Source organism: Manis pentadactyla, chromosome 11, assembly GCF_030020395.1.
Source record: "Manis pentadactyla isolate mManPen7 chromosome 11, mManPen7.hap1, whole genome shotgun sequence".
NCBI classification, from domain to species: domain Eukaryota; kingdom Metazoa; phylum Chordata; class Mammalia; order Pholidota; family Manidae; genus Manis; species Manis pentadactyla.
In genome coordinates this window covers 66,555,796-66,580,382 of record NC_080029.1, presented here as the reverse complement: position 1 = coordinate 66,580,382, position 24,587 = coordinate 66,555,796, and the positions used below count along the sequence as shown (strand labels likewise).

General features: G+C 36.5%; 1 protein-coding gene and 1 pseudogene across 4 annotated transcripts in view; one reads left to right on the top strand and one right to left on the bottom strand.

Moving 5' to 3' along the window:
- AKAP6 (A-kinase anchoring protein 6) overlaps positions 1-24,587 on the top strand; it is a 631,616-nt gene that overhangs the window by 233,071 nt on the left and 373,958 nt on the right. The window lies entirely within an intron of this gene.
- On the bottom strand, positions 20,970-22,593 carry LOC118910247 (serine/arginine-rich splicing factor 12-like; annotated as a pseudogene).

Genomic DNA, 24,587 nt, shown 5'->3' with positions numbered 1-24,587 from the left:
GGAAATACCTTGGCTTTAGGGCCATCTAGGAGCAGATAATTTCTAAATTTATATATCCATTCCAGTGTTCTCCCAGGGCACCCAACTGCCTGACATCGCTCTCTACTTGTGTCTCTAGTGAGGCTATGTCTCCATATCCTCAAACTGGATATGCCCATCAAAAGGCTTTTAATCCCCAACCCCCTCCACTCCCTGTATCTTCCCAGTTTCAGTAAAAGTCACCTCTATTTGTTAAGCCAAGGCATGATTCTCCACCCCACATATATGTCTATCAACAAGACCTGGGGACCCATCTGCAGAGTGTGACCTAAAGCCATTTACTTCTCCCCAACACTACTGTTGTCACTTCACTGCTTGCCTAGGCTGCTTTTAGAGCCTCTTCTACCACCCTACTGTTTATTGTCCACATGGCAGCCAGTGGGATCCTTTAAAAATGTAAATCAGGTCATGTCACTCTCTTGCTTCATATTGGTTTACAGTAAGACCCAAATATCCTGTTGCTCTAGCCCCTACTTACTTCTCTGGCCATGTGTACTGTTACATTCCCTGTGTGCATAAAGCTCTAGGCCCACGGGAAGCTCCAAAGAAATATCAGGCTAGTTCTTGCCTTAAAAATTTTCCCTGTTCTCTCCGCCTAGAAACTCTCTTCCCTCCATTTTCGCCTGGCAATTTCTGGATCCTCACCAGGCAGTCAGCCAGAGGTGCAGCCGGGGTCTAACATCTGGAGGCGTAAGCCTGGGAGAGGATTTGGCAGGGGTTAGGTTGAGGTGGGGCCCGTGCTGTGTTTAGTGAAGGGCTGGCACAAAGAAAGGAGTACGTTTACCTAACTAGTCTACATGCTCACACTCCCTTTCACATTGCTTGCTCTAAGTCTTGTCCTCATAGTCTTCTCTGCCATTGGCTTGAGGTATAACTTAAAAAATATTAGTTGAAAAGTGCTTTTGGAAAATGCTTATGGTAGGCTTATCTTAAAAGGTTTTATATTAAATGCTACTTTCTCAAAGAAGCTATTCCTGATCCCTATTCCTAAGACAACAAACAACTATCTCCTTCCCCAGCAATTTTCTACTCCATTGCTCAGCTTACTTTTCTAATGTTCTTATCACTAGCTTCAATTGTCTAATTTGTTTACTTGTTTGCGTTAACCTTAAGGACCTCAAATGTCTAATTCTTCATGGTATTCCTGTTGCCAAAGACAACGGCTGGGTGTTTGGTGGGGGTTCAGTTCCTATCTGTGGCTGAGTCCAAGTCTGTATGGTCAGTGCCTTCTCTTCCCATAGACAGGCTTGCACCAGAAGTGACATAAGGAAGGCTGCTTGGTAAGAATTAAATTAAGTGCATTGGATGGGTGTGCATTTGGGGCATCACTCTCCCCTCAGGGAGAGTCTATAAGTGGTTCAGAACTCTTGGGGATCTTGCCTGAGAAGTCTGCCTAGGATAGCCTATTCTTTCTGTAGGTGGTGGTGCGTGGTCCTCTTCCTCCCAACCATTTTTCTGTTTAACTCCTTCTTTGGTAATGATTTTGGTCAACTAAGCAAACTCTCACTCTAAACTCAGAGCTACTGTTTTTCTTTAAAGATAACTGCTTATCTCTAGTCATTGTGTTGATCTTAAATTTGTTATCAGAGTCTTCTCTTATCAACTTATTACCCAGTTCTTAGGAGTTTTACTGTAACACCCAGGATTAACTATAAACCACTATTTCAAAGTTCCAGTGTTGGGGGGTGGGAAGGTGATTGTTGTAGAGAGTGAATAAATAGATCTAACCTTAAGATTAAAATATGGAAATAATACAATATATTATTCTGTATAGTGTTTCTATTATTTTTTAAACTGAAAACGTAATACACATATTTTGCATCTTAGCTTTCAGGTATTCTTTATTAAGAAATATAAGAAGCCAACTGAACTGTTTTTAGAAACTCTCTCTCTCCTCCTATGGATTCAGAGGCTTTGCTATGCAGGAAAACTAAAGGAAAAATTTTTTATTTTAACTGAGGCTTCTGGTCTGGGTGAATATATTTGGGTGTTACATAGGCAAATTAGTCACCTCTGGTTCCTGATTAACAATCTTAGAATATTATTTGTATTCCTGGAAATATGGTAGCAGGGGTGAGGCAAAATTTGGACAAATAGAAGTCTTGAAATGACTTCCTGGAATCAGCTCCCCAAATAACCCACTTTAAATAAATAATGCTCTCAACCATCTCCAGTTGAAATTTGTGTCTGTATCTTCAATTTGGGACTGATTCTCAAAGTTAGAACATTCAACAGAGACTGTTTACAAGATGTTCTGATTGGGCTACACCCAGATGGCCATGTGCCTGACATCTGAAGTTAAATCCAGATACCCAGTGCCTTACATGCCATCTGGAGGGCTTGCTGGGAAAAAGGCTAGAGTCCTTGCTGCAGCTAGGGCTGGCATCAGATGTGCCTAATGTACTGAAGACGGTGGAAGTCCTGGGATAATGGAACTCTTGGGAGAGGATTCATGCTCATCATGGGGCAAGGAGCCTGCTCCAACACAGAAGGGAAGGGAGGCAGGGGAGTGGCGGTTTGTGATAAAGTGTGTTCCCAGCCCTGAAACCCATCTTGAGCATCTACCCAATGGGTACCCAATGAGGGGAAAGGCCTGTGGATATGACCTGGGGGACTTATCTCCTCTGACTCTCCCCCTGGGCTTCTCCCCTCCCCTTGTTCAGCACGTATAACAGCAAAATAGTATTCTTTTTCTCCCTCTGCTGGAGCATAACTAACTGAACTCTGCCTGACGTCTCAGAGGTGGTACCAAAACGGCAGCTGTGGAGTCCAGGGTCTGCTGGCTGTGACTGGATAACAACCAGGATTGATTCTTGGGCACATCTAAAACATGCCATAGGCAGAATTTGATGCCATAGCTCAGGAATTCTTGATAAAGGGAACTCTTAGTGGAACAAAACTTAGGTTTGGAGACTGGAGGATTCTGATCTTAATATGATCACATGTTAAAGCCTGAGCCATTCAGTTTATACAGTCTTTGAGCAGTTTCCTATTTCTAACACATCTTAAGTTAAAAAAGCACCGTTTTAAGGTTGAAGACCAAATATCTTGGGTTTTTGGGAAGAGAAGATATTTTTCTTTTTGCCCCTAGACCTCTCTTTTTGAAGAAGTAGGTCTCAATCCATTAGTGGGTTGTGAAATCAATTTTTATGAATTAAAGAGCTAAAACAATAAAATAGCATTACATGAAGTAAGAATAAATACTATTTTGTGAATCTTAATTTTAATTGTACACATATATTACATATATGCTTGACCATGATACCATGATGTGAAATTTATGTCTTATATGTCTGAGTCAAGGCCAGAATAGTCTGATAGCTACTGCTTTAGACTCTCAACTTCCCTCAATGTCTTTGATATACACTTTAATTTTGGAACATACTATGCAAGTATCAATGAAACCTGGTACTGATGTTTGCAACATCATTGTTTTTTGTACTTATCAGAACTCACATGAAATGCCCATTAACTTGGCCACCCCACAAGCATATTCCAAATCCTAGAAAACTGAAAAATAAAGCTTGATTTCTCTGATGGTGGATATGAGGATGTTAAAATTTTTTATTTTCTCAAAGCCTAGATTTGTGGCTGGAAATCTCTTTTTTGGTTAATGTGCCTTCCTTGGGAAATATCTTCTCAGGGAAGCTGGATACTAGTTGTTGAGTGTCTTGGGAGTGTGCTTTCAGTATGGTGCTTAACACCGGAGAAGTTTCTCCTATTCTTAGGGCCTAGTTTGTATAAGAGTAGTTGGTATCATTGACCTTTAAAGGATGGATGAAAAAAAAGGTATGTTTAATGTAAAAGACCTGATTCTGTGGAAAAATCTATCTCAATTACTGAGCAGTTATCTCCCCACCCCTTTATACACCCATCCAGTGTTGGAAAACAGAGTAAGTGCTAAATAAATACTTTATGAATTTTGAATGGCTTAATATTTCATCATGATATGGAGAGATGATCTAAAAATCTCTGATCTAGCATGTTATATACTACATGTGTACTCTCTTGGTTAAGACATGGGAAGGGCGGCTTGGAAAAATTAACTTTGGTAGTTTCTGACACATATTATTATGAAAGATCTTTGGATATGCATGAACCTTAGTCACAGGCACTGATGTATTTAGAGCTTTGGGATGGGAGCACTTCGCATTTTGAAAGAAACCAAAAAACAGGGTTTAGAGAAAAATCACATATATCATAAAAGTATTTTAAAATAAATTCAGTGGGAATAGTCTGATGAAACTAGTATTATTTTATTAGAGAAGTATTACTGGTATTCATTACTTTAAAAATGCTTGTACAATAGCATCATCATGAGCTATCACTGAGCAACAATAGCCATCAGTTTTTGTGGTGTCAGATAAGTTGTTTGTATGGCAACCCACTAGAGGCAGTGTATGAGTTAACTCTTCCCTTATCTAGAGAGTCTTCAGATTGGTGTCATTCACTGAATGTCTGATATATACCAGGAGTTTTTACTTAAATATATTTTATTTAATCCTCATCATAACCCCCTATTAGATATGAAGACTTTGAGTCTCAGAAAGGTTAGTAGGTGATCAGCCTCGGAGTCAAACTATGCTTTTTGAGTCTCAAGTCTAATATTCTTTCTATTTTAGTGCTGTGGCCTCACACCCCTCTAAACAGACGTGAGAAATTTGAGTGGTTATGAAGTATGATAGTTCTGGTTTTCTTGTATTACATGGTTAAGATGAATGGATCTGAGGTGGGGGACTCACTGTTTTTCTTTATTCTTAATGAAGAAGAAGATTCAACCCATGTACGTTTTACTCCACTACAGGTATAGGGCTGGGAGGGTATTGAAGGGGGGACATGAGTGAAGTGCTGGGTTCCCCCTGAGTAGGGGCATTTATAGCTACCCTGAATGAGAGAGAGAACTTTTTTTTCTCTTTGTCATTTGCTGCAACTTTTCCCACTCTCCCCCACTTCAAAATTGTACATCCCAAGAGGGAACCATGGTCTAATTAAAGTGAAATGGTACTCAGTTATAAATTACTAGTATCCTAACTTTGAAGTGGGCAGAACAAGAGAGGAACACCTTTAATAAGAAATGTTAGCAAATCAGTTGGTTTTCATGTATGACATGTAGAGAGACAGTGGTTCTTACCCTTAGCTACACAGTAGACTTTCATGGAAAGCTTTGAAATACCCATTTTCCAGGTCATGTTCCAGACCAGCTACATCAGAATCTGGGTTTGGACCTAGACATTAGTAATTTAAAAAATTTCTCAAGTGATTCCAATGCTCAGATAGAGCTGACAACCCTGAAAGGAGAGGATTTTGAGTAAAGGGCTTTTGGGTACATCTTGCTTGCTCTATGCATTCTCCCTTTTCTGCCAAAAAGATTTAAAGTCACTTATTTAGGAGCAAAGACTTCCACATGACTCTTTTGAACATCAATAGTTTCTCACGTGACCTCATAAAACAATGGGAGGGAAGAGAGTAAGTCCATGCCAGATATCAGCCTATACGTCTTAAATGTACTCTCTTATGTTATTCTCTTAAAATTTTTTATATGTGAAAGAAAAATTGATTCCAGATAAAGTAAGTGTTTCCGAAGTCTCACAACTTTTTGGGCTAGATATTATTTTACATGGGGCACAGGGCTGTCTGCCTGGAACTGTGGAGGTTATATATGAATGGCGCCTTTGAGGTTGTACAGTGCACCACCTGCACAGCTTTCCATGGCCTTCTTGCAGAGGCATGGGAAGTAGCCTGAGCAAAAGGTGCTTTGAACATGAAAGACAGGAGGGCCTCTTTATTGGAGCCAAGGCATGGTGAGTACATATATTACTGAGCTTAGTGAGACACATTTTGAATGACCATAGTACTTAGAATGCCTCAGGGGAGTCTGGGCTTTATCCAGTAGTCACAGACATCTACAGACAAAGGAATAATATGGTAAAGCTGTGTCTTAGGTTGAGATTGAGGGTATATGTGCATGGTGATTTAGAAAAGGGAGAGGTGTGATACAGTTCTGATGCTGTTCAGTAAATGGTACAGAGTGGCTGTCTTGGATGGTAGAAGTGGGAAGCAAGAGAAGCCGTCAGACCAGGTGTCTGATGCAAACCCAGAGAAAGGCAGGGGGGCAGTTAGAGGTGACTGACTCTCAGCGGCTTAATTTGCCCTCATCAGGCTCAAATTGAACTGATATGTATATTGTCACTTCATGTTAGTGCTGAGAGCTGTATTTCTTTGTATAGGTGTGAATAGAATAAAAGGGAACGGAAATTTCTTCTGTGTTCATTGTAGCAGTGGGGCTGTTATTAGAGGTCATTTTAGTGTAAGCTGCTTCTGTTATTCTGAGATACCTTAATATACCAATTTTCTTCATTTGAATGGAGCAAATTTGGCAGAATATCATTAAATAGAAAAGGGATGTATGAAATAAAAATGAAAAATGATTTGCTTTTCTCCCAGGAAAGAGGGAATGGGTATAAGGTCTGCTGGAGAATTAGGTCACAAGGAGGGAAATTGAGCTTAGGCAAATTATGAAGAAAGTCCTCAGTGTATCGTACAGAATATCTAATTTCTATTAAAGAACCCTATAAAATAATTCAAACAATTGTGTCAACAATAGCTCCAGCTCAGACTTCTGACTCTGCAAAGGAAATATCATCATACTGGCCAAAGGACTCCATCTCTGTAAATTGTGGGAGTTAGACATTAGTGACGAGGTGGCCGGAGAGTCCTTCAAGTAATATTCTATAGGGGACTACCTACCCTCCTAATGCCTGTGTCTATGCCCCCATCTGGGAAATAATTAAGAGTGAAATGTTTGGGAAAAAAAAATATTTTAACTGCTGTGTTTACCTCCCTTACCTTTCAGCTGTCCTCCCAGATCAAGTCCAAATGTCTGGGAATGGCCTGTAAATTCTTTCACAGTTTGAACCTAGCTGGCCTAGTCTTCCTTCTGATGTCTCCTTTCCTGTACCTCTAAAAAGCCAGGATCTTTCAGAAATCCATGCCTTGGAACAGGATTTTTCTCTCTTCTGGAAAATTGTTGCACATCCTCTGAATTGTGGCTAAAATGTTGCCTACTGGTGAAACCATTTTGAAAACCAGTCTGGTCAGTTCTCCATATTTTCATATGGTGCACACTGTAGCATAGTGGTGAACACAGCATTCAGTTTGAATTATTACTGTTCTAGTTGTTATGTGGAATCCTGTTATTTTATTTTAAGTCCATAACTGTATCTGTTAATACATTTGTATGACGTTGAAATAGGGACAAAAGAAAACATTTCTTTTGACTATTTTGTTGATCTAATGCAAACAGATATACTAGACCTGTGAATAATTAGCAGATCTTTCTTAGGGAAAGTTAGTTCTCACATCTACACTGGAATCTTGAGGGCATGCATATTTTCATTTGGTTTGACTTTAGAGAGGACATCCTGGAACTTTGCACTTAAGGGGAACAATTTGGGGAAGAGATCCTCACCTCAAAATTTTGTTGGCAATTTCAAAAACAGCATATCAATGATCATTTAGAAGTAAGTCATATTGGTAATGAAAATTTAATGTCATTAAAAAAGTTACGGCAAGGAGACAAAGATGAGGTATTTTAGCTTTTATCTGAATTGTCTGTACTACATTTTGTAAACAAATGTAGGATTTGTATAAGAGGGTACACAAATACCTCATTATCATGGCAAACACATTAAACACCTATGTTGACTTGATTTGTTGGGTTTTCTCTTTTTAAAATAATGTTTTTATTGGAACATAGCTGATATGTGACATTGTATTGGTTTCAGATGTACAATATAGTGATTCAGTAATTATAAACATTACTAAATGTTTACCATGATAAGTGCAGTTATCTCCTGTTACCACGCCAAGATATTACAGTACTAGTGGTTATATTTTCTATGCTGTATTTCCATTCCTATGGCTAATTTATATAATTTGAAGTTTGTACCTCTTTATCCCCTTCACCTATTTTACCCATCCTTCCGCCCCCTATCCTTATGGTAATCAGAAGTCTGTTGTCATTATTTATGGTCTGTTTCTTTTTTGTTTGCCTGTTTTGCTTTTTTAGATTCCACATACACGTACAATCACATGGTATTTGCCTTTCTCTGTCTGACTGACTTCACGTAGCATGGTACTCTCTAAGTGCATCCATGTTGTCACACATGGCAAGATTTCCTTCTTTTCTAATGGATGGGTAATATTCCATTGTATATATATATATATACCACATCTTCTTTATCCATTTATCTATTGATGGACACTTGGGTTGCCTCCATGTCTTGACTGTTGTAAACAATGTTGCAATAAATATTGGAGTGCATGTATCTTTTTGAATTAGTAATTTTGTTTTCTTCAGGTAAATTCCCAGAAGTAGAATTGCTGGGTTGTATGGTATTTCTATTTTTAGTTTTCTGAGAAACCTCCATACTGCTTTCCATAGTGGCTGCACCAATTTACATTCCCACCAGCAGTGTACAGGGTTCCCTTTTCTCCACATCCTAACCAACACTTGTTATTTCTTGTCATGTTAATATTAGCCATTATGACTGGTGTGAGGTGATCTCTCGTTGTGGTTTTGATTTGCATTTCCCTGATGATTAGCGATGTGGAGTATTTTTTCATGTGCCCATTGGCCATCTGTATGTCTTCTTTGGAAAAATGTCTATTCAGATCCTATGCCCATTTTTAAATTGGGTTATTTGACTTTTGGTGTTGAATTGTATGAATTCTTTATGTATTTTAGATATTAGCTCCTTATTGGATATATCATTTGAAAATATATTCTCCCTTATAGTAGGTTGCCTTTTTGTTCTTTTGATGGTGTCCTTTGCTATGCAGAAGTTTTTTCATTTGATATAGTCCCACTTGTTTATTTTTGCTTTTGTTACTTATACTAGATTCTCTTTAAATGTGTAAACTCCAGTAGTTCTCCTTGGTGTGTACATGTATCTGTTGGATTCTGGTCTTCTACAATGAGTAATAAGTTAGATAAACCAGAATGAATCTAAACTCTTCATAGATTAATACAATAGCTGACATTATTTTATGCATGTATGGTGACATGCTTTCCTTTTCATTTTTCTCTTTTCTGCTTCTTGTGATCTATATATATCTCTTCTTGGTTATAAACCTGAACTATCTGTATTTTTTAAAAATTTCCTTTTAAACTTTCATAAATTAAGTTGTATGCATTAGCAAAAATAGTGAATTTTCTCCTTAGAGTTGGTGGACATCAGTTTTGTTATTTTTGTTTTAGGTTTTTAAAATTGTTGGGTTTAGTTTTTCCTACAGATCTATAAGCAATTATATATTTTTTTCTGCTACAAGATCATAAATAAGAATAAATGTTTCATAACTGTTTAATGTGGTTACTCTAAAAGCCATTACATCTTTTAAAATGCAATTCTATAAATATGTTTCAGGTTTCCAGAACAAATTTATTGAAGCTTAAAGAACACGGCTTTATAAAGAGTGTGCATTTATTTAATAGAATTTTGTGGTTTCTGCTTTTATTTTAAAAAGCAAATGTGGTTTATTTCATTCCTTATCATATTTAACCTCTTTGTTTTATTTTGGTCTTCTATTGAAATTTTTATAGATTAGTCAAAGATTGTAAAAAAGATCTTATTCCAAACTGAAACTATTTAAGATGATTGTGTTTCCCTCATATCATGACCCCACCTAGACATTGCAGCACCGATTTTGGACTCACAACTATTCTCATCCACACCTAACTTAAAACCAGTTATCTAAGGCCCAGCACACAACTCCTTTCTCCTTCCTGGATGCTATCAGCCTATGCTGCTCAGATAGAACCTACGCTCTTGATCCGTAATGTGGCATCAGTGTTGACTATCTTGCATTCTTACTTGCTTCTTCACATATGGTTTTGTAATTTCCTCAAACAAGTCTAAAAGCTTTTTAAAGGAAAGTTCTTCTGCTTCTTTTGAATAAAATTGCAAACATTTTTGGTCAACTGACTGAATCTTCACCTTGTTTTTGACTTTCCTTTCCTTGCTAAGTGGCATTAGCATGTCAGAGATGCCATGACTTCCCAAGGATATTTCAGTGAAATAATAAAATATATTCATAAGCACTTAAAAATAAGTATAACTGCTCACAGAAGATTTCATGCTAGAGCTTGGCCAAAACAAGCAGAATTTTGCTGGAATTAACCTAGAGCAAAATTGGATACTTTTCTTAATAAGAATGAGGTGATGAGTAACCTTAATTAAGTTGCTTCAAAGGCAACAGACTCCAGTTAATACAACCCAATGTTTGGGCCAAACTGAACCTCTAAATCCTATGTGAATCCTTTGCCAGTTAAATTCTAATAAATCTCCAGTGTACTCTGTTTCATGTAAAATTATGAATCCAATTCCATCTTGAATTACTTGGAAGCTTAATATTCATTTACATCCACTCTTTGTCCAAATGAGGGCTGGTGTGAAATTTGCTTGCTCATGACATTCCCTCTAATAGCTCTTACAGTAAGAGTCCTGGTTTTATAGGTTAAAGCAGGTACTCTGACTTATATTAATCAGTCATAAATCTACCTATGAACACTGTAGTAAGGAAAGCAAAGGGGAAGAACTAGAAATGCACTGACATCTTGATTAATGATTCCCAGGACACTAAAGATCTTGCAAGGAAGGAAAAACATCTATAAATCAGGTGATGCTGAGTGATTGTGTTGAGTAGCAGCAGTACTTGAGCTTTATAGATGGATAGCAACACTATCTGGCAGCTTCTCTTTGTTCTCAGCTGCCTGGAATAGACCCAGAATCCAGTGTCCAAGTTCTGTTGCTAATGTCATGACGTGGCAATACCTTCCTTTCCTGGACCTCAGCTTCCTCATTTGTAAGGAGGGAAGTACAAGGCTCCTTCCAGCCCTGACATTTTGCAAAGATGACCAGGCACACCTAAGGCAAACTGTAAATTCTGTTAAGTGTGTCACTCTGATACTCAGTCTCCTCTTTGTGCATCTGGATGAAGAATTCTTTCTTCTTAGAGTCCTTTACTCTGCTAGGAATCATGCTAACCAGTCACCTACCATTTGTGCCTTGCTTTCCTCAAAGTGGTTAGCATGCATTATCTCAGTTAGTCCTTACAATAATACCTGGGCATTTGGTGAGGGGCCTGAGGCACAGAGAGGTCAACTCACTGGCCTAAAATCACACAGCTAGAAAGAGGCAAAGCTAGAAATAAAAATTAGGTCTTTCTAATACTGAAGTCTGTGTTAACCTTTTCTTAGATAGTAATTTCTTTGAGAATGTGATGAAAACTATACTGTCTTCTCAAGACATTGCACACACATGCCCATAATATTTTGTATACTATTTCAGAAGCCCTTTGAGACACATTCATGGGGACTCCACGTTAATTCCTGTATTATACTATGTCACACTGCTCTTGCAGGATTTCAAAATAGAAAGATTCTAACAGAGAGAAAGATAATGAAAATGAATACTTGATTCCATAGTCTTAGGTTTAGTAGAAAATTGTCACCTGGATTCTTGTTTCCAATAGATTTCTTTGAATACATGAATTTCAGGGACTTTGGGGAGCCTCTCTCTCCCAGAAAGGTGGTGGGGTTGCAGAAGAGATCATCACCTTGAAAAATTAATTTTCCAGTTTGATCTTTAATCCTGAATTTTCTCTACCCTCCACAAAACCTTTCTGTCTAAACTTAGAAATAAAGCATTAAATATAAATGTCATTGGGGGTAAGTAATATATTGGCTTATATTCACATCAAGAATAAATGCCAGATGCTTTCTTAAAAAAACGTTTGTTGGTGGCGAAGAGGGCTCTGGGCCCATAGAATGTAGATGGAAGGGAAAGAGTTCAGAAAGAGGCCCTGCTGATTAACTGCCAGTTATTGCCTTGAATCATACGGCTCAGGGACTGCTAATTCAAGCAGAAGAAAATAGATTCTGAGCACATGGGTAGTAACTTCTAACAAAACAGTTGAAGGAATTCTTAAACTGGATTGAGGCTTGTAGGGCATATTTAAGATGTCCTTGTTCTTTATCCCGATGATGGCTCTTTTAATTCAGGCTGCCTCAGCGATTTTAGGAGCACATTGGAAGCAATGAAAACTTGATGCCTTATTAATATCAACCAGCTTATACTGCTGGAATGGGAGTTAGCAGACAGTCAGTTGTCATTCCTGCCCTCACACCTCTCCCCTTCCTGCTGGTCCAGTGCTGGGAATGAGGCAGAGTGGGAAGTCTCCAGGATTTGGAGATAGGCATGCCTGGTTCTGATCCTATCTCTGCTACCCACTAGAAGTTAAACACCAAGCAAATCATAATTCCTATGAGCCTTAATTTTCTTTGCCATAAATATTTACCTCTAAAGGCTATTGTAAAAATCAAGTAAGATCATTCCTTAGAAGAACTTGGAAACCTCTCAGGTACTAGGTAAATGTTAGTAGTTATGATGATGAAGATTATTTCCCAGTCCCCACACTGCTTGCTGCATTTGTGACTATGGCAGGATGAACTGGCAAATGTGTGCATGTATAAGTATGTTATGTTTGTGGAAGCTATATATATATATATAAATAAAATACACTCTTCTATAAATTGCATTTGGCCATGAACTATAGCCTTAATTAACAAGGACTGCAAGGACACATTTCATTTGACATTTCTGAAATGAAAGACAAATTTGATTTTATATTGTGCTAAAATATTTTCTAATATGTGTTAGCATAGTTTCTCCCCAAATTTCAAGTGTATAGGGCTGAACATTTCTAATCTTTCTCAGGATTAAGTATATTGCAGCTTTTGAGGTTATCACTTGGAATATCATTTTCACAAAATAGAGCAGTGTAGATTTAGATGTAATAAGATATTTATGCTGAATGTTTCCTCTTTCCTTCAGTGTCATCTTTGGGATTTGTATTTTCTTCTAAGAAGTGGAATAAGGGGAGGATACAATTAATTGAGGACTTCGGTTAATTATAGTTTTATTGTTAAGATTGCTACAATTTGGGCCAATTCAGTCTTTAAAAAGGCTTCTTTAAGTCCCCACATAGAAAAAAAGGCTTCTATATGAATGTTTACTATATCTTATTTATAATATGAAAATATTAAGAAAAACACAAATGTAGAAAGTAGGTATTTTGTCTCACCTATCTAATAATCTGGTAGTGGAAGATTTAGTTGACTGGGGAAGGAGGGAAATGTTGCTTTAGATTTGCAAATTGGAGTGTGGAAATGCCTGTGAACAGACAAGACATTCCTCCTGCTTGTGCAAGTCTAAGTCAAATTAGCTTTTAGCTAGTTCACATGATTTCCTAAGACTAAATTTTATACTGGCTTGTATATGAGAAAATAAGACATTTTGTTGTCTCAGCACATTTTGATATAATCAAAACTTGTAAGTAGAAAACATGAGCTTCCTAAATCATTACAAATCCATTTCAATGAGTTGGATAATTTATCACCCTTTCAAAAAATCTGGCCCTGCTTTCAAAGCTACAGCCTCTGTTTTCTGCTTCTATTTATCACTCTTTCTTTCTGGTCTATTATACAGACCTAACACAAAGGATATAGTTTTCTTGGCAAAAAGCTATTTATTTGCTAGTATGTGAACTGGTATCTGGGAAACTTGCCAAATTAGCACAATTTTGCCGAGGTATAGAAACCACACATGAACTGGGGTCTCATGCTGCAGGCACAGCGGCTCCTTAGGTAAACCTGTTGTAGACTAGTTTATTCTTGTGTGTTCTGGCTGTCTAGTAGGCACAGGATGGTTGGTTTTTTTTTTGTTGATGTTTAAACAAAACATTTTATATTTTTTCTGATAATAAAGTGACACATAGTCATAAAGTAAATATCAGATCTACTGTGCTGTCCAATATGGTAACCATTAGCCACATACAGATATTTAAACTTAAATTACTTAAACTTGAATAAAACTAAAAGAAAAGTTCAGCTGCTTAGTCTCACAAGCCACAACAGTACAGAACATTTCCATAATTGCTGAAGTTCTATTGGATAGTGCTGAAGTGCTGATTGCTATTTGATGCAGTACTCCTCCACCCCTTCTCTTTAACTCCAAGGTAAGTTGTGGCCATATTTCCATTTAATTAACTATAGCTCTGTGCTATCATTTTTAATGCTGCATAGTAATCCACTGCGTGGATGTGCCCTAATTTATGTGCTTAGTCTTCTAATGATGAATATATAGCTTGCTTCTATTTTTTCCCTATTATAAAAGGTATTTGATTATTATCTTTGAACATGTATCTTTTTGTACTTGTCTAAAATATTTAAAATTGGAATTGCTTGGTTGAAGGCTTGCATGTTTTACATTTTGGTAAATTTTGCAGTGCTGCCCTCTGGCGACTCTATCAATAAACACTCTGTTGGTTGATTGTGAGACATTCCTGCCTACCTCGGCAAGTCACTGAACCTCTCTAAGTCTCATTTAATTCTTCTATAAGAATAAGAATAATAATATTTACCATTTACCTTACTAGGTAGCTGCTAGCAATGGAATAATATTTGTGGATACTCCAGGCAAATAAAAGTGCTACTATCATATATGATATTTGTATTATTAAGCTACCTATTGGTTGTAAGGATGGAAGTCAGGGACCCTTAATCCTCTGTGATCTAGTTTAACTCCCTGAATAAGAAAGAATGGTGGTAGTAGTGGTGGAGAGAACATGACTTTGAAGACTTCATCATGGGAAGGGAGTCCTGGCTTCAGAAATCTCATTTATTGTTGTAGGCAGTAAACATATCAGTGTAAAAGGTAGGATTTTCCAAATAAGGACATTTAGAGAAGCGGGATAATTTTTGTTTTCATGTTAGAATGGGGTGAAACCTGAACATGGTCCAACACTCTTCCTCATTCTACAGCTGAGAAAGCAGATGCCCAGAGAAGTTAAATGAGTTCTCAGATTGGCACTCCTAACAAGGGACGGAATCTAGGTCAGACCCCAGTTTTCTGATCCTCCACCCAGCGTCCTTTCCTTTATATCCCGCAGCTCTAAATGACGAAGTTAGGAGGTGATGGGATTTGTATTTCCCCTCAGATGAAGCATAAACCAGTGTTATAATCCAGTTTGGTAACTAGTACTTTACTCTTGAAATAAATGCCTGTGTAGGCTAACTGGGCTATTGAAAGTCAGGTTGCCAAATGCTTATTAGCTATTTGAAATTCCTGTAGTGAAAATAGTTTTTTTTTTTTTTGTTTTTTTTTGAGAGGGCATTTGTCATATTTATTGATCAAATGGTTGTTAACAACAATTAAAATTCTGTATAGGGGACTCAATGCACAATCATTAATCAACCCCAAGCCTAATTCTCAACAGTCTCCAATCTTCTGAAGCATAACGAACAAGTTCTTACATGGAGAACAAATTCTTACATAGTGAATAAGTTACATGGTGAACAGTGCAAGGGCAGTCATATCACAGAAACTTTCAGTTTTGATCACGCATCATGAACTATAAACAATCAAGTCAGATATGATTATTCATTTGATTTTTATACTTGATTTATATGTGAATCCCATTTCTCCTTTATTTATTTATTTATTTAAATAAAATGCTGAAGTGGTAGGTAGATGCAAGATAAAGGTAGAAAACATAATTTAGTGCTGTAAGAGGGCAAATGTAGATGGATAATAGAGTTTTTTTAAACTGACTCTTTAAGCCAAATTACAAATCAAATCTGTCTGCTGAATGGCATCCAAGTTAGCATTTCTTAGAAACAAATTGTTTGGTGAAACTCTTAGAGTCTCTCTCTTTAGTTCTTCTCTGAAATTTGAACTTAATACCTTAATTTACTTTATGATTTTGCATAAGAAACCATAAATATGGACAGCTTCAAGTTACGCAGATTTCCATCAGCTGTAAAACCAGCCAGATGACCTTATTCTGCCTGCGCTGTCTGACCTGTCTTCAAAGTCTTTTCCCTGAGTTCTATGCCCAGTTGCCTCCCACAGGATCTTTCTTTTCACTGGCAGTTTTTTTAATGTCCAATAGCTACTAGCAATAAATAAGTTAGGGAAATTAACGTGGATGGCTCTCCTCCTATTGCATCTGGGTCTTCAAAGAAACAGTAAGATCTCTTAAGTGTAGACACGGCAGACCCCTGTAGCGAGTTGTGTGTTAGATTGCAACTCAGTGAGAATGCTTGTCCTTCTCCTGGAACTAAACACTCACAAGGTTTCCAGTCAGAGTGTAACTTCTCATGTGGCCACGTGTGACTTCTGCAGGGCTTCCATACATGGCAATACTTGGTCTTGCCCTTGCTGATACAAAGCTGTAGAAGATGAGATGACACAGTGTTAGGACCAGTGGTTTGCTGGAGCAGGCCAGCAGGAATATAAATAACAGTGAAAACTGGATTTTTACATGAGATGAAAACTTCCAGATTTTTAGGTAAAGAGCTATTTTTTATTTTACATTTCCTTTTGTTATGTAGTTAAAAAGGCATACAATTATAGATTTGAAATGAATAGGATTATTGCCCCCAACATAAATGCTTTCTTATATTGTTTTCTTTCTTTTTTCATTTAAAAAGTTGTCTTTTTTTTGTATATGCAGCAGTTGAATAGTGTTTTCCTTGAACATACCACAGTTGAGGCAGCTATGAGAATTATCCTTTGAAATAGTGTCTTAGTGTATTTGTCACATTGTCATCAAACATGGTTTACTCAAAATCCCAGGAAGTTCTTCCTTGTAAATAAATTTGCTTGTCCTCCCCTTTTTATTGAAGTAAAACTAGTTCATTTCAGAATTTTCCTTTGTGATGTTGATGCTGGGAAAAAATATGGTGAACCTTATAGTCCCTGTCCCCTTTATCCCCTTTAAAGAGATTCTGATCTGTTTTATCAGGGCTATCCTATATTTTAATTATATATACACATAACATATATATGTATATGTATATATATGTATGTATATATATGTATATATATATATATATATATATATATATATGTGTGTGTAACCCGCCCCAACCTACTTTGAAGGTACATGAGTATAAATCCCAAACAAATGACTGAGTTTACTGGTTGTCCATTTTCCTAGATAATTATAAAAATGGGTTGGTGGGGAAAGTCCATTGATCAAAGCAGGATATTTTGGAGTGACCTCTTGGATGAGAGTTAAGGTATAGAGGAAGGGATTTTGTTGAAATCTTTACTTTGTCATTTTTTTTAAGGGCAAAGTTTTGGGGTTGGGTTTTTTTTGCTCTTGGTTTTGGTTTTTGATTCTGCCTTTACTTAGTGGTGGAGGAGCATATGTAGAAAAGAAATAAATGCCTTTCAAAAATTAAAAAATTAAGGATTAATAATTTTTTGATAAATGCATGAGAATATTTGGTTATTAAGTCTATACAGTAATAGTGCTAAGGCTGATAGGATCCGTGAAAATCAGTTGAAATACTACCACAATGCTTTATATGAAAAGCAACATTCACCATGGTTTAATTTTAAATGTTGAACAGTCTTTAAATATCATATAGTGCCATACTATTTAATTTGGCAAATATTTCAAAATGAAAAAAAGTAGAGATACTATCTTTACTTCACAGAAATGTACTTTAACTTTGACTTAAAAAAGAACAAAAATATAGGGAGCAGAATTCTTTTGACAATACAGTGTCAAGAGCTATAATACTCTGTTTAAAGAAATCACCAAACACAATTCTTTTCAGAAGTAAACATGCAAGATATTTTTGTTTCTTTATCAAATAATGAAAATATGGAGCTGATAGCAAGACTTATAAAATGAGTTATACTTTCAAATTGAAACAATTTTGGTGGATATAAAATCTAAATCAAGTAGGCTTATATTATGGTTTAATACTGGTTGTCAAATGTCTGGGTGAAAATATCTGTTTCAAAATGGTACCTGCAATTGTTACATATTTGTGGGTGCAGACAGGGCTGATGATGACCAGAGTCAGAGAATTGGATCATGTTCATGGACCTCAGATAAAACTCTTAATGGACTTGCTCCTGCTTTAGTGCTAATAATTATATGCATTTTTATCAAAGATGTTATCTTACCCAAGAGGAGAAAAAAACACATATTAGGAAAAATAACTTAATATGAAGAAAATCAATGATCATCAACCTGTGATATCCAAATACATGATACTCTTCAAACTACTTTGGAGACTTCAAAAAGCTTAATGGAAATTGTACATATATCCATGATATGTATTCACTGACTGACATTTTTTTTTATAGCCTCTGTTGGAAATTCTAACAAGCCCATGAGGTATAAAACATCTTTTATATGTCATATTGGTCAGGGAGTCTGAGAGGTATTTGTATTTGTCATCGAATAAATAGAAAAATGGAAAAATAATGATTTCTAAATAAATTTAGCTTGACCAACAGGCACAATCTTTCAGAATATGGGGTTTATTGTGGGGAAGGATTGGGTAGAGGTGAGAGCTAACAAAATAGTTTTCTTGGTGAAGACAAAGTTGAGGAACCACTGAATTAATCTGCTGATAGGGCCTCGTCATCTAGCTGAGTAGGGCCTGAGGGAATTCAGGGTGGAAGAGGTAGGTCTTGATCAAACTGGGACAGGGAAGGGCCTGAAGATCTCTTGCAATGGGCGTTTTTGGCGATACCAGGTTGAACCCCTGAGGATCCTGAACAGCTTTGCCCTCAAACGGCCCTGGTGTAGAGTGCAAGCAGCTCAAATTTAGAAATTTGCCCTGTAACAGAGTTCTTCATACAGTAAATATACTGAGAGCACTCCTTCCCCCTAGTTCTTAGCACTGGGCTAGGGCAGGCAAAACTCAGAAATCCCAAGCTTCTGGCTAATCTAGAATGAATTGCAGAACTTGAGCACAATTGAGTCTAAAATGAAAGAGTGAAACCAAACAGAAAGATGTCTGTGTGATAACCACACTGTGAGTTCTTCCCTGTGTGCCGCCGGGGCTGACGTCCTGATCAAGTTCAGGTGCCTGGAGAAGCTACACAGACAGGGCCCGGACTCCGGACCACATGTTTCCTGTCTACTTCATAAACATGACATTTCTGAGTTGTTCCTGTTGGCATTTTCATCTCAGTTCAGAGACCATAAACCTTAGTTATGTAACAGGACCCAAGTTATATCAAAATAGAAAATGTAAACATTTCTCTTTGACTTACTTGCCTGAAACCTTCCTCTCCCAGCTTTGCAAGGTTGACCTGATCATCATTTTAGCAACTTACAATTATTTACTTTGTATTTTAGAGATTACACCAGATTTGCTAGATCTTCCCCAATGATCAAAGTCACATCTTGTTCCCATCTGCTTACTTGATAGCAAGTTAGCATGAATGAAAAGTCTTGACAAATACATGTTAAATATATAAATGAAAGTTAACTTGTTCAAGATGATAATTCTTTTACTACCATAAAGCTATGTTAGCAGTCAGAAATATATCAAATTTGCTTTCATTTTCTAAAAGGAATGCAAAGTGGAGAGAAATCGGCTTGGAAAGTACAACTCTTCATGTTAGGATAATGAATCTTCATTCTAATTATTTACGTATTTTTGTATGGTCTGGTAGTTAGGAGCTTAGAGTTGTAATACTGCCCTCCAGTTAATTTGAAGCTTTTAATTTTCAGGCACATCAGTTTCTTCTTCAGTGAAGTAAGGGTAAATACTGATTTCATAAATACATGGACTGCAATAATATTACCTACTTTCCATAGATGACAGAAGCTGTATAATTATAGGTGTTGTTGATGTTGTACTTAGTTTTCTTAGGAAGTTTTCCTATATTATTTGTAATTGCAAATACCCTTAGAATTATTATTAATAGCCACAATAATAATAAAGAAAATGAGCAATGGAACAGGTTTGATTACCATACAAAATTGCTATATTTTAAACAAAGAGAATAAGGAGAGAATAACATCTTTATAATGAAAACATGCCAGAAGTATATACCCACAAAACTTGAAAATGATACCTATATAATATTTTGTTTTTTGTAAACCCATTTATTTAGAAAATATAAAAATATACTATTATATTCATCTTGCTTTTTCTTTAGACTATACTTTAAATTTTCAGTAGTGACGTGTAACTTTATAAGTAAATTTTATTACAGCTGAATACTTCAAAGAGTTGTAGTTTTGAAGTAAACTGCTGTAATTAGGGAAAATCTATTCAGAAAGTACAATATACATGGATTAATGGAACTTTTCCAAATATTGCCAGCATATAAATTATTTTGTAAAACTCTTTCTTACACATAGGATCTAAAATGCAAAGAAAATGGAATTTGTATTCAAAACAAATAGAAGCAACACTGGCTCCTATATGCTGATAGTATATGATAAAAGAGACTTTTTTCTTAAGCACTTAGATACAAATATTAACTGTACTGAGAATTTTTAATTTTCAGTATAATTCAACAAGGTACACAAATAGAACTCTATAAATATGTTCCTATAATCATACATAAAACCATTTTATCACAAATACTACCAAAACCTCCAAAAAAATGTGAACTATAAACACATTTTAAGGACATTTTCAGTTTTAACAACTACAAAAGCAATTAATGTCAATAAGATTATTTGGTTTAAAAAAATGAAGGGCAGTGTAATGTAAATCCGAATACTGCAAAGTTGTTTTTTGCAGATGTAGTCTTGAGTTTCATACAAGGTACTAAACAGTTTCAAAAATAATCAGACTTATTCTGTACAATTTAAGGTCTTGAGCTAGAAATCTAAAAAGAAAAAAATAGCAGTACATGAAAAATAGGTATGTAGAAATAATGGTATAAAATATGATTTTTATATAAAATGTACCACTCTTCAAATGTATAAGGCTTAATACAAATATTTTTGGATAATGAGTGTTGCACATAATTTTTAGAATAGTCTCGAACCACCCAAAGTTTAGTATCTTAAAAATGTTAGCATATTTCTGAAGTGAATAAACATGGCACAGGATGCAATTTAATGTTAACTATACTGTTCCACCCAGTAAAAATAAAACCTTTTTTGAGCTCAGGAGAGAATGTATCTTTTGAATGCTTGATCTCTTTATAAATTCTACTTTTAGGAATTGCTGGAATTTTGTAATATGAACTGATATCCATCAGGAATTGGTCCAAATTTAAACAGAAGAAACAAGAAAGACATAGGTGTCAAATAGCTTATGTCTGCCCTATGTATACAGTCATAATTACTTTTTACATCAAGTAAAGTGATTTAAAGTAAAAAATATTTTTGGGTAATACTTTATTACCAATACTTAATATACAAGTAGAATTTTCTCGATTAGTTCCATTTTACCCATTTCCTTTGAAAAGTACCCTTCTGCCACAATGTAAACAAAAAATAGTCTATAATACGGTGACATCAGACACATAATAATTTGCAGTGTGGACTCTTGAACTGAGACCAAATCTTAATTAACCCAGAGCTAGAGAGGTTTTATTTCTTGCACATGCCCAAAGTAACTGATATCAAGTCACATTTTCTGTAAGCCTTGAAGAATTTTTATTTAACACGAGAGGTTTAATACCTTACATTAAAGGCTATGCAGCATTCTTCTGTTGTTGTTCACCAACTGTTTCTATGATGGTAACTCCGAGATCTGGAATGTGATCCAAAATGCAAGTGTTTTGCTGTCTGTGCTTCAATTTCAGAACTAGCATACCCTTTGGGAGATTTACATGGGGATCTTGCTATGGAATCAGAATGTCTTCCAGGTGATTGTGATTTTTGTTCCTGAGTCAGTCTGCTTTGAGGTGAACTTGATTGTGATTTTCCTATTGACTTGGACCTTTTTTTATAAAGACTTGGACCTTGACCACCCTCTAGAACCATTCCTTTATGGGGTTTGTGACTGCCTTGCTGAGGTAGACTGACTGCCTTGATAGTGACTTGCAGCAAGATTTAGACTGGCTAAAAGAAAATCACCTGTGTTGAGACTCTTTAAGGCTATCAGACTGCCTCCTGTTTCTTCCCCATGAAGAACTACTTTGAGTTCTTCTTTGGCTGGGGCTTCTTGATCTCCTGTGGTCACTTGGAAAGCAATAGTGACATTCTTTTGATTTCATTTGGATTGGTGTTTTGTGATCACCTTGTGCAAATGATTTCAATCTGATGGTCACATACCTACTTTGTATTGAGGTTATAAAGAGCACCTTCAGTATTACAAACATCTTCAAATATGACTAGTTCTAAGGACACACCGTGTCACTTGATCTTGAACCTTGACCTTTAAGCTTTAAGGCTTGCAAGATGGAGTTTATGAGACACAGAACCAACAAAATCAGACTTGGTTTTGACTGCAACTCTGAGTAAATGTAGGAAAGCCAAAGTCTCAACCTGGTTTTGTCCTTTGTCTTTTGCTTGATAAAGACTTGCCCTCCTTTATATCTGTGTCCACCTTCCCTCTTGAACTCCTTGATACTTGAACTTTACGTGCTGTTTGTCTTGCCTACTGTTTATGTCTGGATTCTAGCTGACAGGTTGGTTCAAACTGTGTGCGCTTGCTATCTACTATGGGCTACTTTAGATTTTCTGGTGGCATCTATGATGTTCCTGACAAAGAGGGAGGTGTGTGTGTGTGTGTGTGGAGAGGGTGGGGTGGGGCTCGTGTAGCGAGACCTGGAAGCTTCCTCCATTCTTGCATAGTCTCTTTGGCTGCTAGGCCTTCTGCCGCCACAGCAGCTCTACAGGCCCTGGAGTGACCCTTGCCCTCAGCCCTGTCAGCCACAGGCAGGCCCCTAGTAATTCTAATTGAGTCAAAAACAATTTAAAAATTACAGAAGCTGTGAAAGAAAAACATGAGTCAGAATTAGTAAAACTCAGAAATATGGTGATTGAAGGGAAGCAAGATTTTTACGAGAGATGAAAAACTCAGAAAAGAATTAGAAATAAAAGGGAAAATAATTTCAGGAATGAAGACTATACTAGAAGAAAGGAACACAGGGCAAATAAACAAAACAGATAATACCTTAAGAAATCTAGAATATGGGAGGGAAGACTTTCCTAATAGCCCCCAAGTGGAGAAACAATCCAAATGCCCATCAACTGATGAATAGGTAATGGAATTTTCATTTATCCGTGAAGGAACACTATTTACCAACAAAAAGAAGGAACTAATTATACATGCATCAACTTGCATAAATTTCAAAATCATGCTACATGAAGTAAGCCTGACACAAAAAAGACTACATGCTGTATGATTCCATTTAAATGATGTTCTAGAAAAGAGAATATAAGGACAGAAAAAGATTAGTGGTTGCCTGAGTCTGGGAGTATATAGATTATGGGGAAAAGGGAGGTGATTGACTACAAAGAGCATGAGAAAACTTTTTGGGGTGATTGAAATGTTTGTATTTGGTTACACTCCTGCTTATATTGGTCAAAGTTTACCAAACTATATATTTAAAAAGGACTAATTCTATTATATAAAATAATACCTCAGGAAAAATAAATAGAGAGAAAAAGGATGTGAGAAAAAATAATAGAAAAGGGTTGATTGCCACGGAGATTATAGTAGTCTCCAAGAAAGAAAACTAAAGCAGTGGACTAACACCATTATTAAGATCTCTACTTCATGAAAACTTCTTGAAATAGATTTTTTTTGTTGTTTTACATTAAAAAAATTTTTTTAAATTAAGGTATTATTGATATACACTCTTATGAATGTTTCACATGAAAAACAATGTGGTTACTACATTCACCCATATAATCAAGTCACAATGTGGTTACTACATTCACACATATTATCAAGTACCCCCCACCCCATACCCCAATGCATTGGTTACACTCCTGCTTATATTGGTCAAAGTTTACCAAACTATATATTTAAGAAGGACTAATTATATTATATAAAATATATATAGCTTATATTCCCACTAGACAATGCAGGCACTGTCCATCAGTGTAGTAAGATGCCACAGATTCACTATTTGCCTTCTCTGTGCTACACTGTCTTCCTCGTGACCTCCCACACCATGTGTACTAAACATAATACCCCTCAATCCGCTTCCCCCTCCCTCCCCACCCGCCCTTCCACACCCCTCCCCTTTGGTAACAACCACTCGTCCCTTCTTGGAGTCTGACTCTGCTGCTGTTTTGTTCCTTCAGTTTTGCTTCGTTGTTATACTACACAAATGAGGGAAATCATTTGGCACTGGTATTTCTCCGCCTGGCTTATTTCAATGAGCATAATATTCTCCAGCTCCATCCATGTTGTTGCAAATGGTAGGATCTGTTTCTTTCTTATGGCTGAGTAATATTCCGTTGTGTATATGTACCACCTCTTCTTTATCCATCTACTGATGGACACTTAGGTTGCTTCCATATCTTGGCTATTGTAAATAGTGCTGCAATAAACATAAGGGTGCATGTGTCTTTTTGAACCTGAGAACTTGTATTCTTTGGGTAAATTCTTAGGAGTGGGATTCCTGGGTCAAATGGTATTTCTATTTTTAGTTTTTTGAGGAACCTTCATATTGCTCTCCACAACAGTTGAACTAGCTTATATTCCCACTAGACAGTGTAGGAGGGTTCCCCTTTCTCTGCATCCTCGC